Source organism: Theropithecus gelada, chromosome 14, assembly GCF_003255815.1.
Source record: "Theropithecus gelada isolate Dixy chromosome 14, Tgel_1.0, whole genome shotgun sequence".
Lineage (NCBI taxonomy): Eukaryota > Metazoa > Chordata > Mammalia > Primates > Cercopithecidae > Theropithecus > Theropithecus gelada.
In genome coordinates this window covers 2,214,631-2,232,572 of record NC_037682.1, presented here as the reverse complement: position 1 = coordinate 2,232,572, position 17,942 = coordinate 2,214,631, and the positions used below count along the sequence as shown (strand labels likewise).

Here is a 17,942-nt window from a genome sequence, read left to right as displayed (position 1 = left end):
CTTAAAATTCTTACCTTGAGGCCAGTCCCTGTGGCTCATGCCTATAATCCCAGCACTTCGAGAGGCTGAGGCAGACGGATCACCTGAGGTCAGGGGTTGATCAGCCTGGCCAACAGGGTGAAACCCTGTCTCTACTAAAAATACAAAAATTAGCCAGGCGTGGTGGCGGGCATCTGTAGTCCCAGCTACGAGGGAGGCTGAGGCAGGAGAATCACTTGAACCTGGGAGGTAGAGGATATAATGTAGTGAGCCAAGATCGTGCCACTGCACTCCAGCCTGGGCGACAGAGCAAAATCCATCTCAAAATATATATATGTATGTGTGTGTATATATATACACACACATATATATCTATCTCGTATGTTGAAGCCTTAGTCCCCAGTGCTTCAGGATGTGACTGTTTTTGCAGATGGAGTCTTTAAAGACATAATTAAATTAAATGGGGTCATATGGGTGTGTCTTAATCCAACAGGACTGGTGTCCTTATAAGAAGAGGAGATGAGGACACAGACATGCACAGAGGGATAGCCCTGTTGGGGACACAGGGAGATGGTGGTATCTGCAAGCCCAGGAGAGAGGCCTCAAGAGGAACCAGCTCTACCTTGATCTCAGACTCCAGCTTCCAGGACTGTGAGAGCACAAATGTCTGTCATTTAAGCTCCCTGGACTTGGTGCTTTGTTACGGCAGCCTGAGCAAACTAGTTAGGGTGGGAATGTTTTCCTTACGTGTTTTTCCAAGTGCCTTTAATGTATGAATGACATTACTCCTTTTCTGTCATACTTGATTCCAAGTATATTCCCAGTTTTGTCATTTGCCTTTTACTCTTTAAAAACACCTTCGTTGGGAGTGTCATTGACATGCAGTCATTGCCATGTTTAAACTGTACGATTCCATCGGTCTTAATCTACAGAGAGAGCCATGAAGCCAACCCCATCAGGAGACAAACGCACCCATTGCCCCAAAATTGTGGGTGCCCTGTGTGACTCTCCTTCCCACCCTGGACCTCCCAGTCCCGAGCAACTGGTGTCCTGGTTGGTTTCTGCTTGTGTGTGTGTGTGTGTGTTTGAGATAGGGTCTCTGTTTCCCAGGCTGGAGTGTGGGAGTGTGTGTGTGTGTGTGTGTGTGTGTTTTTGAGATAGGGTCTCTGTTTCCCAGGCTGAAGCGTGGGAGTGTGTGTGTGTGTGTGTGTGTGTGTGTTTGAGACAGGGTCTCTGTTTCCCAGGCTGAAGCGTGGGAGTGTGTGGGGGGGTGTGTGTGTGTGTGTTTGAGACAGGGTCTCTGTTTCCCAGGCTGGAGTGTGTGTGTGTGTGTGTGTGTGTGTTTGAGACAGGGTCTCTGTTTCCCAGGCTGGAGTGTGGGAGAGTGTGTGTGTGTGTGTGTGTGTGTGTGTGTGTGTGTGTGTTTGAGACAGGGTCTCTGTTTCCCAGGCTGGGGTGTGTGTGTGTGTGTGTGTGTGTGTGTGTGTTTGTTTGAGATAGGGTCTCTGTTTCCCAGGCTGGAATGTGGAAGTGCAGTGGTACAATGAGAGCTCCTTGCAGCCTCAACCTCCTGGGCTCGACGGATCCTCCTGCCTCAGCTCCCCGAGTAGCTGGGACCGCAGGTGCACACCACCACACCTGGCTAAGTTTTTTATTTTTTTTGTAGAGACGAGGTATTGCTATGTTGCCCAGGCTGGCTTCAAACTCTTGGGCTCAAGTGACCCTCCTGCCTCCACCTCCCAGAGTGCTGGGATTATAAGCATGAGCCCTGCACCCAAGGCTGGGATTACAGGCATGAGCCCTGCACCCAAGTGTTTGTGCTTTTTTACAGAGTTACATAAATGACATCCTGCAGCACGCATGCACTCCTTGTCTGACATCTGTCACGTAGTGTAACTATTCTGAGATCCATGCTTGCTGCTGTGTCTGTTGTAAACACTCATTTTTATTGCCACAGCATGGGTACACCCCACCACGCTCATCTGTTCATCTCTTGGTGGACATCAGGGTGGTTTCCAGTTTTGAACGATGGAAAGTAATGTGGCCATTTGCATTCACACTCTGGTTTTCAGAAGGACATACATTTCCTTTGCTCTTGGGGAGAGACCTAGAAATAAAATGACTAGATGCCGTGGGAAGTGTGTGTGAAACTTGTTCAGAAACGGCCTAGCTCTCATTTCATGTTGCAGCTGGAGTGGTTCATCTCGCTGACTTTGGCCCTTCTTAGACGTGTAGGGTGCGGTCTGTGATTTTGGCTTGCGTGTCTCCAAGGACCAACGGCGCTGTGCAGCTTTGCACGTGCTACTTCGCCACTGATGTATCTTGTTGGGGGAAGCATCTGTGCAGATCTTTTGCCTGTTGCTGTAAAATTGGGTTATTTGTTTTCCTATTGTTAAGTCTGAGAGTTCTTTCTTTCTTCTTTCTTTTTTTTTTTTTTTTAGTTTTGCTCTCGTTGCCCAGGCTGGAGTGCAGTGGCACCATCTTGGCTCACTGCAACATCTGCCTCCCGGGTTCAAGCAATTCTCCTGCCTCAGACTCCCGAGTAGTTGGGATTACAGGCATTTGCCACCACACCTGGCTAATTTTTGTATTTTTAGTGGAGATGGAGTTTCACCATGTTGGTCCGGCTGGTCTCAAACTCCTAACCTCAAGTAATCCACCTGCCTGGGCCTCCCAGAGTGTTGGGATTACAGGCGTGAGCCACCATGAAAGTTCTTTATATATATTCTGAATTGGTCCTTGATGAAATAGATTTGCAAAGATTTTTCTCCTAGTTGGTGGCTTGTCTTCTCACCGTTAACCATCTGAAGAGCAAATTTTAAACATTTTTGATGAATTTCAGTTTGTCAATTTGTTCTTTTAGGAAGTGTGCTTTTGGTATCATGTCTGAGAAATCTTTGCCTTATCCAGAGTCATAAACATTTTCTCCTGTGTTTTTATGGTTCCAGCTGTGTATTGAGACCCATGATCCTTTTTGAGTCCATGTTTGTGTACAGTGTGAGGTATGAATGCAAATTCTTCTTTTCTTTTTGCATGTGGAGATCCAGTTGTTCCTGAATATGAAATTGCTGCAGCATGCTTTCTTGAAGAAGCTACAAGTGGGCACCAAGTCGCCTTTGTACCTTTGTCAAAAGTCTGAACTGCGCGTGGTGGTGGGTGCCTGTGGTCCCAGCTACTTGGGAGGCTGAGGTGGGAGGATCCCTAGAGCCTGGGAATTTGAGGCTGCAGTGAGCAGAGATTGCACCACTGCACTCCAGCCTGGGCAACAGAGCGAGACCCTGCCTGAAAAAAAGTCATCAGTATGTATGTGTAAGCTTATTTCTGGACCATTTTCTTTTGGATCTATTTGAGTATTTTTACACCAGTATCATTCAGTTTTGATTACTCTGGTCTTAATATGAATTCTTAGAATGTTAGCTCTTCAGTTGTGTTATTTTTCCAGATTGTTTGCGCTCTTCTACCTCCTCTGCTTTTCCATATGGATTTTAGGATGGACCTGTTAATTTATACAAATGTAGGGAGAGTTGACATCTTAACAGTATTGAACTTACTAATCCACAAACCTTGGATGTCCCTATTTATTCAGGTCTTCTTCAACTTCTTTCAAGAATGTTTTACTTGTTCAATTTGGAGGTCTTTCACATCTTTGGTCAGATGGACCTCTGCGTATTGTCTATTTTTTTACAGTTAGGAAGTGGTATTTTCTAATGTCAATATCTGATAGTTGATTACCATTTTATAGAAACACAATGGACTTTGTAGATCAGTCTTGTTATTCTATTAACCCTATTCATCTCACTTAGTAATTCTTGTAGCTTTTTTTTTGTTTTTTATTCCATCGGGTTAGATGGTCACGTTATCTGTAGATAAGATTGTTTTCTTTTTCCTTTCTCGTCTGTATGGCTTTTATTTCTTTTTAGGGGCCTAATTGCACGAGCAGGAACCTCCAGGTCAATGTTGGATGGAGGTGATGAAGGCAGACATCCCAGCCTCCTTTCTGTTCTTGGTGAGATGATGTTCAGTCTTCCACCATTGGTTGTGGGGTTTTCATAGATATCCTGTATTAGGTTGGGAAAGTCCCCTCTATTCCTAATTTACTGAGTGGTGTTTTTTAAAAAAATCAGGAACCAATGTTGGATTTTTCAAATGCTTTTCTGTACCGTTAAAAGAAAAACTTTGGACAAATTAAACTTAACAGAGTTTAATGAAGCAAAGAACCACTCGCTAATTGGGCAGCCCCCAGACCCAAATAGGTTCCAAGAGGCTCCGGTACTGCTGCATGGCTGAAGATTGGTGGACAGAAAAAGGAAAGGAGGTACAGAAAATGGAAGCAAAGCTCAGAAACCACCAGAGGGGCCGCAGCTCGACGCTTGCCTTATCTGAACACGGTTGGAATGGCCGGCACCCTTGATGAGCGGAAACCCGGTGAGTGACACAAGGGCAGGTTTCAGTCTGTTTACATCTCCAGTTAGGTTTCAGCTCATGGCGGATGGAGAGGGCGGAACATAAACTATGTCAGGAGGCAGCTTTACGCCAAGATTAATTTAACGATTTCCCCCTTTAGACGTCGACGTCCCTGTCGCCATCGTAAATGTACGTATTTGGTCCCAAGTCCCGCTGGGAAATAGCAGAACAATGGGTTTCGTAAGTGGGAACGAGGACCTAGGGTTCTATTTTTTGTAAGGAAGAGAGAGGAACCCCCTTGTACTGGAATTTCATGTGCTCAGAAAAACAAACCCTGGTCTGCCTTAGGACCTATCCGCTTCCCTAAAGCTTCAGTTTGATGGTGTCACATTTAGCTTGCGTGACTCCATCTGCGTGTGGTCTGATCTGTTGGGGCCTCTTGCAGGAGCTCAGTTCAAAACAATGGCCTCTTATAATGTTGTGTAAAAATTCCCTGCCTTTGGTCAGGTTCTCATTTAGTGGAAAGTGTAGCCAAGCCTTAGGGCCTTAGCACCCCCCTCAGTCACTGCCACTTCGGGCTCCTGGTCACAGCATGTCATTCGTGGGTTACGATGTCCTCGTGGCCGTGTGTTTCTTTGAGTTCTTGTTGCTCCGTCAAAGAGGCACCATTTAACATCCTACAGATGGCTGCATGCAAACATGTAAAACTTCTGAGAGAATACAGAGCACCAGGGAGACGAGTATTATGACTATTAGGAAGATCATATTTAATACCAAGAATTTGGAGCATGCTCCTTAGGTGGGGTCCCGTGAACCAAACCAACGAAAATCAAACAGATCAGAGAGTGAGCTAGATAAAGAGTCTACTCATTTCAAACAAGCAGCCTGTTTGTTAATCCCCTACAACCGAACCTTTCTAATACCCGATACATTCCTCCATGTGCAACACGAAGCGTCAGCAATGGTACAGATACTCCTCTGTTTAGCTAGTAAGGAATCCAGAGCAAGTCTGTCATCTCACACACCTTTAGCAAGAGAATTTAAGGACTGTTGTGTAACCATAGCCTTTGGAGTAGAAACTGTTCTAGAGCCAATTGCGAGGGATACTTTTTATTTATTTTTATTTTTTATGAGACGAAGTCTCGCTCCGTCGGCTGGAGTGCAGTGGCGTGATCTCGGCTCACTGCAACATCCACCTCCTTCGTTCAAGTGATTCTCCTGCCTCAGCCTCCCGAGTAGTTGGGATTACAGGCGCCCACCATCACACCCAGTTTATTTTTTATATTTTTAGTAGAGATAGGGTTTTGCCATGTTAGCCAGGATGGTCTTGATCTCTTGACCTCGTGATATGCCCGCCTCGGCCTCCCAAAGTGCTGGGATTACAGGCGTGAGCCACCGCGCCCGGCAGAGGGACACATTTTAAATCTTTGCCTCGTTTACTCCAAACTGTGGAAAAAGAGGCCTCAGAAATGATGCCCATCTAGAAGAGTGAAGCTCTCGCCAGAGTTCTCTTTAAGCTGTGATGTAGAGGAATGGACCGATGTTTGTGACTGATTATAAAGCAACAAAGGCACCATTCACATTTTTCACCCAGGCTGGGCACAGGAGCTCACACCTGGAATCCCAGCACTTTGGGAGGCCGAGGTGGACACTTGAGGTCAGGAGTTCGAGACCAGCCTGGCCAACATGGTGAAACCCTGTCTCTACTAAAAATACAAAAATTAGCTGGGCATGATGGTGGGTGCCTATAATCCCGGCTACTTGGGAGGCTGAGGCAAGAAAATTGCTTCAGTCCGGGAGGCAGAGGTTGCTGTGAGCTGAGATCACACCACCGCACTCTAGTTTGGGCAACAGAGAGACTCTGTCTCAAAAAAAAAATTTTTTTTTTCCACCTACATTGACCCTTCATCTTCCAACTGTCAAGGCAAAAGGTTGACCACGTGTAGGATTGGCTGCAAAACCCTCCACAAATAAAAGTACACCCCATGAGCGCACATAAGAGATCCCTTTTTGGTTCTGTTGTTCAGAGGCATAACGGTCTCAAGATAGGTTCTTGGGGAAAAGCTGTTCACGTCTGGGTTGCCGTCCGCTTCTGGGGAGAGACTTCCCTGATTAGCTTTACCTTAAAATCTCGGATGGGGCTGCAGTTCCTAGAGTCTGGTGGTGCCCTCTTGAGCTGTGAGATAATGAACCCAGGGTTCAAAGTCCTGAAGTTTCACTGCAGCGTGGGTGGCAAGGACAGTCTTTCTGTGATACTCTCAGAAAACCAAATGTCTGAGTTTTAGATGGTGAAGGGCTTAGTAGAGTCCTCAGTGTACCATGGAAAGCTTTCTGTACCTGGTAAAATATACTCAGGCGTAATGCATTAAGGCCTTGGAGCCTTTAGTCATATCGGAGATGAGGAGTGGAAGATACATGAGGTTCTATATAGGCCTTCCAGGGACTATTTCATAAGGTGCCAACCTATGTTTTCCACTGGAAATGGACCCGATGGCCCATCTACCTGCAACACCCTTGACCAAGGCAGCCCACTTCATTCAGTTCCCTTGCTTTTAATATTATTGTATCTGCAACAACTTATTTAACAGTTTTTCCACTTGAGCAGTGGAACAAGTACCTCTGTCACTGGAGATTTCTCAAGGAACGTCCCACGAGAAAAACAATTTTCTAATAATCTTTTAGCTACTGCTATAACATCAGTGCTCTTGCCTGGGAAAGCTTCTATATAATCAGAAAACAGGCACTGAAAATGACAATGGAAGGAAATCCCTCCAGTAATGTTTAAATGGCCCATCAAGTAGCAGAAGTATAATTGAAGTTTTGATTGTCCTCCCAGGATTATGGGGTTGGCAAACTAAACATTGGTCGTAAACCATTTTAACAACTTACAACAGTCACCATGCCAAACACATGTCTATCTGATGTATATATAATATGTATATACAAAAAATATATATAATATATATAAAATTTGGATTATTTTGTCTCTTCCATGATGAGTCATGGCATGCAGAGCATTTAATAATAGAAGATTTAAGGACACAGGAAGAACCAGGTGACCATCTGGGCTGTCCGTGTGTCCGTGCTTGACACTGGACTTGTATCTTCTTGAATACCAATTTTGTTTCTCCAATTCAGGTGTATAGCGCTGTTTATTAGAAGGGTTATTGTAGGTAATTTGACTTGGACTATGGATTTTATTCAAATTGGGTACTGGCTGATTTAGCATGAAAAGCTGGCAAAGTATTTTCTTGGTATTCAATTAATTTTTGTCCATGGTTAGCCATTTTATAAACCAGTCAATGTTTTATATGTCCAGGTTAGCCATTTTATAAACCAGTCAATGTTTTTGTTAGAGTTCCAGGAATTTTTACCCAGTCCAAATTATATTACACTAAAGTTATCAGAAGCCTATTCGAGAGGGCTTACCAGGGTCCTTTCTATCCTTTCAAGAACCTCCTAGAAGACTTAGTATTGTAGGATTGTGCATGCTTGTGAAGAGTTTTCAGAAACGTCAGAAAAAAGCAATTAACTATGGAAATGACTTAAAATGGCCATGGTTAAAGACAGAATTGACAAGGAATTTTGGTTATTTCTGTGGCCAACAATAACTTAACATAACTGTAATTATGAGTGACAGCATGTGCCAAGATGCATCAGAATTTTAGGAATCCCATACAATTTTGGAGCATGTATTAATAATGTATTCATAAACAATATCTCAAATAAGGTTAAACATCATTTCTTATTTAGCAGTGCTTCCCATGTAATTTAGTTTATCAAATACTTCTGTCACTCTCTTTTTTGGATACTATAGGGGCCCTTAGTAGCATCCCAAAATTAGTTTGAAGTTGAAAAGATACCTGATTTTACAATTTAAATGTGATTTTGGGAAGCCTGTCAAAAATGTCAAAGATCTAAAACACTCAAGCATAATAGGTTTACAGGTGACTGTAGAATTGTCATTCTTTTAGCCAAAGTGATATTTCTAAGATTTTAAAAAGCAAAAACCTGTATTCTTTGTTAGAGAAGGGATTCAGTTTTTTACACTGAGAAAGACAGCATGAGACAGAATCTCTTTTCTCTCTCTCTGTCTCTCGCAGTTTACTCAAAAGATTAACAATCATTATTACTATCTCTTATTAATACACATAAAAATTCTTGTTCAAAAGAGAGAAGCAAATTTTACTTTTAGACTAGTATATTTATCAATACTAAAACTAATTTTCATAAAACCTTACAAACAAATCAATCTGGCCGGGGGTGGTGGCTCACGCCTGTAATCCCAGTACTTTGGGAGGCTGAGGCGGGTGGATCATGAGGTCAGGAGTTCGAGACCAGCCTGGCCAACATGGTGAAACCCTGTCTCTACTAAAAATACAAAAAATTAGCTGGGCATGGTGGCGGGTGCCTGTCATCCCAGGCACTCGGGAGGCTGAGGCAGGAGAATTGCTTGAGCCCGGGAGGCGGAGGTTGCAGTGAGCTGAGATGTGCCTTTGTACTCCAGTCCGGGCAACAGAGCAAGACTTGGTTTCCAAAAAAAAAAAAAGTCCATCCAATTTCACTCATCTCGTGACTAAACAAGGTTTTCCTAAGCCTTTTAGAATCTTACATATAATTTTAAAATTTTTCTTCTTAACTTTCTATATTTTTGTTTTACCTGCATCCTTTTATTCCTTTGATTTTTTTTTTTTTTGAGACAGAGTCTTACTCTGTCACCCAGGCTGGAGTGCAGTGGCACAATCCTGGCTCACCGCAACGTCTGCCTCCCAGATTCAAGCAATTCTCCTGCCTCAGTCTCCCGAGTAGCTGAGAAAACAGGCAAACACTACCACACCTGGCTAATTTTTGTATTTTCAGTAGAGACGGGGTTTCCCCATGTTGGCCAGGCTGGTCTCGAGCTCCTGACCTCAGGTGATCCAACCTGCCTCGGCCTCCCAAAGTGCTGGGATTACAGGCATGAGCCACCACGCCCGGCCTATTCTCTCAGTTTGAAATGAGCTTTAAGTAGCTTCAAACTAGAAAACATGATTTTTAAACACACATTTTTCATGCCTTTATACCTTCTCTCACCAAAAGCATATCTTGATTTTTTATATTTTCGGTATACAGCATTGTTTTTCTTATATCTATCGTAGTCTTAATTGCAAATGTTAACTACACTTACATCAGTAACCCAAATCCCAGTGAAAACCCTAAGAAATAATTGTGAACTATTTTATATCAGTATTTGTAGAGGAGAACCACTTCATAATTTTTTTAGAAAGATGTTTCTTCAAATATTTGTTTACAGATCTAATACATTTAGTTTTGTTTGTTGTTTAAGATGGCATCTCGTTCTGTCACTCAGGCTGGAGTGCAGTGACCTGATCTCAGCTCACTTCTATCTCTGCCTCCTGGGTTCAAGTGATTCTTCTGCCTCAGCCTCCCGAGTAGCTGGGATTACAGGCACGTGCCACCATGCTGGGGTGCAGGTGTAATTTTTGTATTTTTGGTAGAGATGGGGTTTCACTATGTTTTGCCCAGGCTCGTCTCAAACTCCTGACCTCAGGTAATCTGCCTGCTTTGGCCTCCCAAAGTGCAGGGATTACTTTTTTTTTATTTTTTTGAAATGGAGTTTCACTCTGTCACCCAAGCTGGAGTGCAGTGGTGCGATCTCAGCTCACTGCAACCTCTGCCTCCTGGGTTCAAGCGATTCTCCTGCCTCAGCCTCCCAAGTTGCTGGGATTACAGGCGCAGGCCACCATGCCTGGCTAATTCTTGTAGTTTTTAGTAAAGCCGGGGTTTCACCATATTGGCCAGGCTGGTCTGGAACTCCTGACCTCAGGTAATCCATCCCCCTCGGCCTCCCAAAGTGCTGAGATTACAGGCGTAAGCCACTGCACCCAGCCTACATTTAGATTTTCTATACATATAAAATAAGATGCCAAAGTATTTAAATCTGAGCTCATGAATCTCACACCTGAAATCCCAGCAGTTTGGGAGGCCGAGGTGGGTAGATCACAAGGTCAGGAGTTCAAGACCAGCCTGGCCAATATGGTGAAACCTCGCCTGTACTTTTTGTAAAAAAACAAAACAAAACAAAACAAAATTGTAAAAAAAATACAAAATTAGCCAGGCATGGTGGCACATGCCTGTAATCCCAGCTACTTGGGAGGCTGAGGCAGGAACTGCCTCCCCCTTGAGCCCAGGAGGTGGAGGTTGTGGTGAGCCAAGTTTGTGCCATTACACATCATCCTGGGCGACAAGAGCAAAACTCCATCTCAAAAAAAAAAAAAAGGCAAGATGGAGTCAATTAAGTTGGATGTCTTTCACCATCTCAAAGAGATAGTGCAAAGGTGGTTTCAGCTTTATTTCCTAAATATTATCAGATACATGTAATGCAGAGAGACATATAGTCATAACAGACACAGATAGAAACAGATCTTACAGATTTCACAAAGAATTTTCATTTGCCAGCTTTCAGATAGTTTTTCTTTTCCCCCTTTAGACAATCAATCTTCTGATTACTTGTTTTATCATACTAAGCAATTGTTAGCTAGGGAACAATTTGCCTTCAAAAAATATAACTCTTAGGTGAAACAAGGCAGAAAATGTGTATCTGAAAAGTACAGAGCTGAGACTTTCAGCTTAAATACTGTACCATCATTTGCTCAAATCAAGAAAAAAGCAAGGCCCAGTTAAGACAAGATGGCCAGGAAAAACACGTTAAACAAACGTAAGACTTGTTATGTAAATTTAAAACCAAGGTAGTCCCTCCCAGACATTGCAAATGGAAATGTCTTGTGGAAATGTAAATTTCTTTCACAAAATGGTTTCAAGATAGTAGTTGAATGTCAGAAAGGTGCATTTGAGTTATTAGGCTGGTTGAAAAGTAATTGCAAAAACCACAATTACTTTCACACCAACCTATGGATAGGTGGTCCTTCTAACTGTAACTACTGTTTCTTAGCTAAAATTACGGAGTACAGGGTGGGGCCCATTAAGGAATAGGGCGGAGAAAGCCTTCCCTCTGCCTGGGCTCAGCGTGGATGGATCTGAAGTAAGCCTGCTGGATCTGAGAGACCTTTTAGAAATCCTTCATCTAGGATAGCTTTCTGTCCGGGATAGTGACCAGGCCAAAAGCCCAGAAGATTCATTTTTTTCTTGTCAACTGGTCACTTAAGCTTTTTATTTGTCTTAATTAATTAATTTACATTTATTATCTTATTTTGTCTTTATCTTATTTGGCAGGGTGTTGCTCTGTCACCCAGGCTGGAGTGCAGTGGTGCCATCACAGCTCACTGCTGTTGTTACAGGAGAAGGGTCCTGATCCAGACCCCAAGAGAGGCTTCTCGGATCCTGTGCAAGAAAGAATTCAGGGTGAGTCCACAGCGCAAAGCAAATACAAGTTTATTAAGAAAGTAGAGGAATAAAGAATGGCTACTCCACGGACCAAGCAGCCCCGAGAGCAGCTGGTTGCCCATTTTTATGGTTATTTCTTGATGATATGCCAAACAAGGGGTGGATTACTCATGCCCCCCCTTTTAGGCCATATAGGGTAACTTCCTGACATTGCCATGGCGTTGGTAAACTGTCATGGCACTGGTGGGAGTGTAGCAGTGAGGACGACCAGAGGTCATTCTGGTCACCATCTTGGTTTTGGTAGATTTTAGCCGGCTTCTTTACTGCAACCTGTTTTATCAGCAAGGTTTTTATGACCCGTATCTTGTGCCGACCTCCTGTCTCATCCAGTGACTGAGAACGCCTGACCATCTGGGAATGCAGCCCAGTAGGTCTCAGCCTCATTGCTCCCAGCTCCTGTTCAAGATGGTGTCGCTCAGGTTCACACACCTCTGACACAGCCTCTGCCTCCTGCTTCAGCCTCCTAAGCAGCTGGGACTACAGGTGCGTGCTACCATGCCCGGCTAATTTTTTTTTTTTTTTTAAATTTCTGTAGAGATGGCAGGGCGACGGGGCAGGGGCTGGGGGGGCGGGTGCCTCACTGTGTTGCCCAGGCTGGTCTCAAACGCCTGGGCTCCAGCGATCTTCCCACCTTGGCCTCTCAAAGTGCTGGAATTACAGGCGTGGGCCACCTTGCCAGGACTTATTTGCCTTTTGTGCAGACACTTTTAAAATAGGGAATAAAAATATTGAAATCATGTTAGAAGCTTCTTCATATCAATGAGCATAACCGATGGGACTAATGAGGAGGCCTTGTAGTTAGGTGCACTTCTTAAAGTGCAGTGGTGTTCACCTGGAACATCCCACCATAATTTCCATTCACCGTTAGTAAGATGCCACCATTTCTGTAAACATTTGCTGCGTCCAGGACCTAACACGGATGGACCTACAAGCCAGACGGTGCTCGGTTTCTCAGAGACGAAGGATCCCATTTTACATTAAACCTTGGCTTTGGCTCTTAGATCCCCTCGATTAACTTAGCAATGATTTTTCCCTACCTTAGTGTGCACGAAAAAGAAACCAAGAGAGTAGAACACGAAAATCCTTGTGAATGTCCAAAAGCTGGAGTGTGTACCTCCTGCAGTCCTGCCATTTACAGCTAGTTTCTGCCTGACCCAGTCAGACATGCAAGGGCCTCTTACTGGATCCAAGCCAGTGGATGATCAAATCAGATTCCATCCTGGACCCAGTCCAGTTTCTGTCACGACTTCTGAACCCAGTTTAGATAAAAAATTTGCTCAAGCAAACTCAGAGAGCTCAAAACACACATCCATGAAGCTTTGGAATCCAAGAGAGAACTTCCCACGAACTCCAGCTGCTCTGAGAGAGCAGAGGGCACAGTGGGCCCTGTGGGTCCTCCTTTGGTCAGTCAGAGCTCCTGGGGGCCTCTGGAAGCTCTACGCCAGACCCACTTCTGATGCCATCCGTTTAAAGAGAAAACTTGGCCGGGCACAGTGGCTCACGCCTGTAATCTCAGCACTTTGGGAGGCTGAGGCGGGAGGATTGCCTGAGCTCAGGAGTTCGAAACCAGCCTGGCCAACATGGTGAAATTCTGTCTCTACTAAAAATACAAAAATTAGCCAGGCGTGGTGGCAAGTGCCTGTAATCCCAGCTACTTGGGAGGTGGAGGCAGGAGAACCACTTCAGCCCCGGAGGTGGAGGTTGTAGTGAGCGGAGATAACACCCCTTTACTCCAGCCTGGGCAACAGAGCGAGATTCCATCTCTAAACAAGTAAATAAATAAACAAACAAAAATTAGCCATGCATAGTGGCACATGCCTGTAATCCCAGCTACTCGGGAGGCTGAGGTGGGAGAATCACTTGAACCCGGGAGGCGGGGGCTACAGTGAGCCGAGATCGTGCCCCTGCACCCCGCCTGGGCCACAGTGGGAGACCCTGTCTCAAAAATAAATAAATAAATAAATAAATAAAAATAAAGAGAAGCCTTAGATAATTCAACAGAGTTTAATTGAGTAAAGACTCATTCACACATCAGGCAGCCATGTGGGGCTTGAATTTTCTTTGTGGGAGGGTTTTTGCTGCTCTCTCAGTTTTTAAGAGAGAGTTATTTAGGTCAGTTGTTTTTTCTTGTGTGAGCTTTGGCATTTTCAGTTTTTCAAGAGACGTATCCGTTTCATCTAACTTGTCAAATTAATTGGCATAAAGCTGTTCACCAATATTTTCTTCTTTTTTTTATTTTTATTTTTATTTTTTTAGACGGAGTTTCGCTCTTGTCGCCCAGGCTGGAGTGCAGTGGTGCAATCTCGGCTCACTGCAGCCTCTGCCTCCCGGGTTCAAGTGGTTCTCCTGCCTCAGCCTCCTGAGTAGCTGGGATTACAGGCGCCCACCACCACCCCCGGCTAATTTTTGTATTTTTATTACAGATGGGGTCTCACTATGTTGGGCAGGCTAGTCTCCAACTCCTGATCTCAGGTGATCCACCCACCTCGGCCTCCCAAAGTGCTGGGGTTACAGGCGTGAGCCACTGTGCCCGGCGTCTTTGTTCTTTGAATTTCTGCAGAATCTGTACTCATGCCACCTCTCTTGTTCCTGATATTGGTAATTTCTGTCCTTCTCCTCCTTTCCCTGGGCCCTCCCCCATCAAGTTGGTGAAAGGTTTATTGATATTCTTATCAGGATTATTGATATTCTTAAAGAACCAAGTTTTGGTTTTCTCAATTTTGTTCTATTATTTATTGTTTTCTGTTTTATCAGCTTCCACTTGATGTTTACCATTTCCTTTCTTCTGCCCACTTTGGATTGAATTTGCTTTTCTTTTTCTATTTTCCTTAAGGTGAGAGCGAGGTCGTTGATTTGAGACTTTTCTTCTTTTGTTTTTCTTTTTGAGACTGAGTCTTGCTCTGTCGCCCAGGCTGGAGTGCAGCGGCGCGATCTCAGCTCACTGCAACCTCTGCCTTCTGGGTTCAAACGATTCTTGTGCCTCAGCCTCCCTAGTAGCTGGGATTATAGGTGTGTGCCACCACGCCTCACTAATTTTTGTATTTTTTGTAGAGATGGGGTTTCTACCAAATCCTGGTAGAAATGTTGCCCAGGGCGTTCTTGTCCTCCTGGGCTCAAGCAATCCTACCACTGCGGGCTCCCAAATTGCTGGGATTACAGGTGTGAGCCACCACACCTGGCCAGTTAAACCATATTTCTTATTGGCAGTACATAGTTGGGCTTTGCTATTTTATCAATTAGACAACCTCTGGTTGGGGGTGTGCGGACAGGGTCTCACTGTTGCCCAGGCTCAAGTGTGTTGGTGCAATCACAGCTCATGGCAGCTTCGACCTCCAGGGCTCAAGGGATCCTCCTGCTTCAGCCTCACAAGTAGCTGTGACTACAGGCACATGCCACCACACCCAGCTAAATTTTTTTTTTGGAGAGATGCATTCTCCCTCTGTTGCCCAGGCTGGTCTTAAACTCTTGGACTCAGGGGATCCTCCTCTACCAGCCTCTAAAACTACTGGAATTACAGGCGTGAGCCACCATGCATGGCCCCTCTGCTTCTTAATCGGGGAGTTGAGCCCATTGATATTTAACGTGCTTACTGGTATGGTTAAGTTAGAGTCCGTCACCTTGTTACTTGCTTTCTATTTGTCGCATCTGTTCTTTTCTCCCCTTTACTCTTTTTTCTGCCTCCCATTGCGTTCGTGAGAAGTTTGATTCATCACGTCATCTTGTTCATTGGCGTTTTCGCAGTAACTCTTTGTGTTGTTGTTTTAGGGGCGGCCGTAGGGTATTAGTGGTGAGCTTTAGCGTCCCGCAGTTGACTTTGAGTGACTGATATTTCCTCTTTTTTATGGGTCACCCTTTCCTGCTTCTGTGTCTTTTTGATAATTTTTTATCGGAATGCAGACATTGTAAACTTTAACTCGGGTGGGAGCTGGATCCTTTTATATTTCCACAAATATTCCTGAGCTTTGTTCTGGAATGTAGCTGTTTATCTGCAAGCAGTTTGATCCTTTCAAGTATTACTTTTACCATTTGTAAGGGAGGTCTGGAATCGTGTGGGCTAACTCTTCCCCACCATGGGGGCAAGCGTTTCTGAGCACCCCACCGCTGTGCGTGATAGGGTTTTCTGCTGTGGCTGGTGGGAGCAGACACAATTCCTAGATCCATGCGAGCGCCCGGCACTGCCCAGCACTGGTCTCTGTAGTCCTTTCTGATAGTGCTTTCCTGCCTTGGGACCTTTCCCCTGGCATGTGCTGATGGCTCCGTCCCTAATACTCCAGGAGGACTCTCCAGTCTCAGCTTCTCTCTCTGGGCAGCTCTGTGAGCTTCATGAACTTCAGCTGCCTGGAGACCCCCAGCTCTGCCTCATCCGCTCAGGGACTCTGTGGCCTCCATCTCAACTCCCACTTCCTGCACTGAAGCTTGGAAACCCACCAGAAACTGCACAGGCAGCGAGAGGCCCCCAAGGCCAGTTCCCAGCCCGGGAAGCACATTTGTGCACCGCCCACGTGTGGGGTCTTGAGAGCCATTGTGTTGTGTGTTTTGTCAGTTCTGTGTTGGTTGTTTCATTGTCTTGTGTATTTTGTCTGTTCTGTGGTGCTGTTTGGTTGTTTCAGGCAGGAAGATAAATCCAGTCCCTGCTACCCCATCTCAGCCAGGAGTGGAAATCTGCCTTTTAATGTTGGTGGACATGTTTGGGTAGACAGAAACTTGACATGGTGAAGTAGTGAAATGGGCCGAGCTGCCCTTTTCTTCTGTCATGTTTCCACTGTTCTAAAGCTCGAAACATTGTTCCCCAGCGTGAAAGCAGATGAGTGTGCACCACACATCTCTCTAGCTTATGTATTTATGTATTCAAGATGGAGTCTCGCTCTGTTGTCCAGGCTGCAGTGCGGTGGTGTGATCTTGGCTCACTGCAACCTCCGCCTCTGGGGTTCAAGCGATTCTCCTGCCTCAGCCTCCCCAGTAATTGGGATTACAGACGCCCGCCACCATGCCCAGGTTATTTTTTTATATTTTTAGTAGAGACAGGGTTTTGCCATGTTGGCCAGGCACGTCTCGAACTCCTAACCTCAGGTGATCCAACCGCCTCGGCCTCCCAAAGTGCCTGGATAACAGGCGTGAGCCACCGCGCCCGGCCTCTGGCTTTATTTTTAACCTTTTTTTTTTTTTTTTCACATGTCATGGCCTCTGTAATTCACCTGGACTGTATTTTGGCATTTGATGTGGAGAGCAAATCACACTGCCCCAGTGCACACCTAATTTTCTCGACCTCTTTTATGAAATATCCCCCCAGCCTTCCTCGACCGTGCCACCCCGAGGTTCCCGTGCACACATAATATTGCGGGATAGGTATTGTGGAATGAGGATCAGTGTTACAACCTACAGAAGGTGTGGTCGTGAAGTCAGGAGTCACAGTCTCAGAGTTGACTGCACTGCCTTGTAGCTGTGTGACCTTTGGGATTTTGTTCAACCCCCTCTGAGCTTCGGTTTGCTCTCTGGGAAGACTCCAAGGATAAGAGCATCTACCTCCTCAGCCTGCTGTGAGAGTTACGGGGCCTGGGCCAAAGACGCTTTGTCCGACTGCTGGTCTGCAGGGAGCTCTAAATATGAATCTGCTACATCACCTTCACTTCTGAAATCTGCTCTGATGTTCCAAATGTTCTTGGCCGTTCCTCCGTGTTTCTCCTGTATGAATTTCAGCTTCTTTTTGCCAAGATCTCCCCACCCCCGCCCACCCCCACCCCCAAATAAACTTACTAGAATGTTGGTTGAAAATCTGATAAGCCTACACATTGATTTGGAAAGAAATGATTTTTTGTAAGAGTCAAACTCCCTACCCATTTTTTTTCTTTTTTTTTTTTTTTGCAAAAGTTTTTTCTTACATTTGTCATTCAAGTTTGTCATTTTCTTGCTACAGACTCTAAACACTTTTCAAGAGGACCATCGCTAAGTACTTTATACTCTTGTTCGGGTTTTTTTTAGAGTAAAAAGTGTTCAAATTCTACCTTATCTTCTAGCTGGTGGTGGTTGGAAAATAATTTTAAAAACGGATTTAAAATATGTATTTTGCATCTGGCCGCGTTCCTGAATTCTCTCATTCTTTCTGAAAACTCTTCCGCCGACTCTCTGGGGGCTCCTAGGAATGTGCTGTTTTGGCT

General features: G+C 44.8%; 1 long non-coding RNA gene across 1 annotated transcript; it reads left to right on the top strand.

Moving 5' to 3' along the window:
* Positions 1-4,018: 4,018 nt before the first annotated feature.
* Positions 4,019-17,557, top strand: LOC112605594. Its single transcript, XR_003115534.1, has 4 exons — positions 4,019-4,404; positions 11,617-11,745; positions 12,118-12,270; positions 17,033-17,557. It is a non-coding gene; the product is annotated as an uncharacterized LOC112605594 (long non-coding RNA).
* Positions 17,558-17,942: the final 385 nt, after the last annotated feature.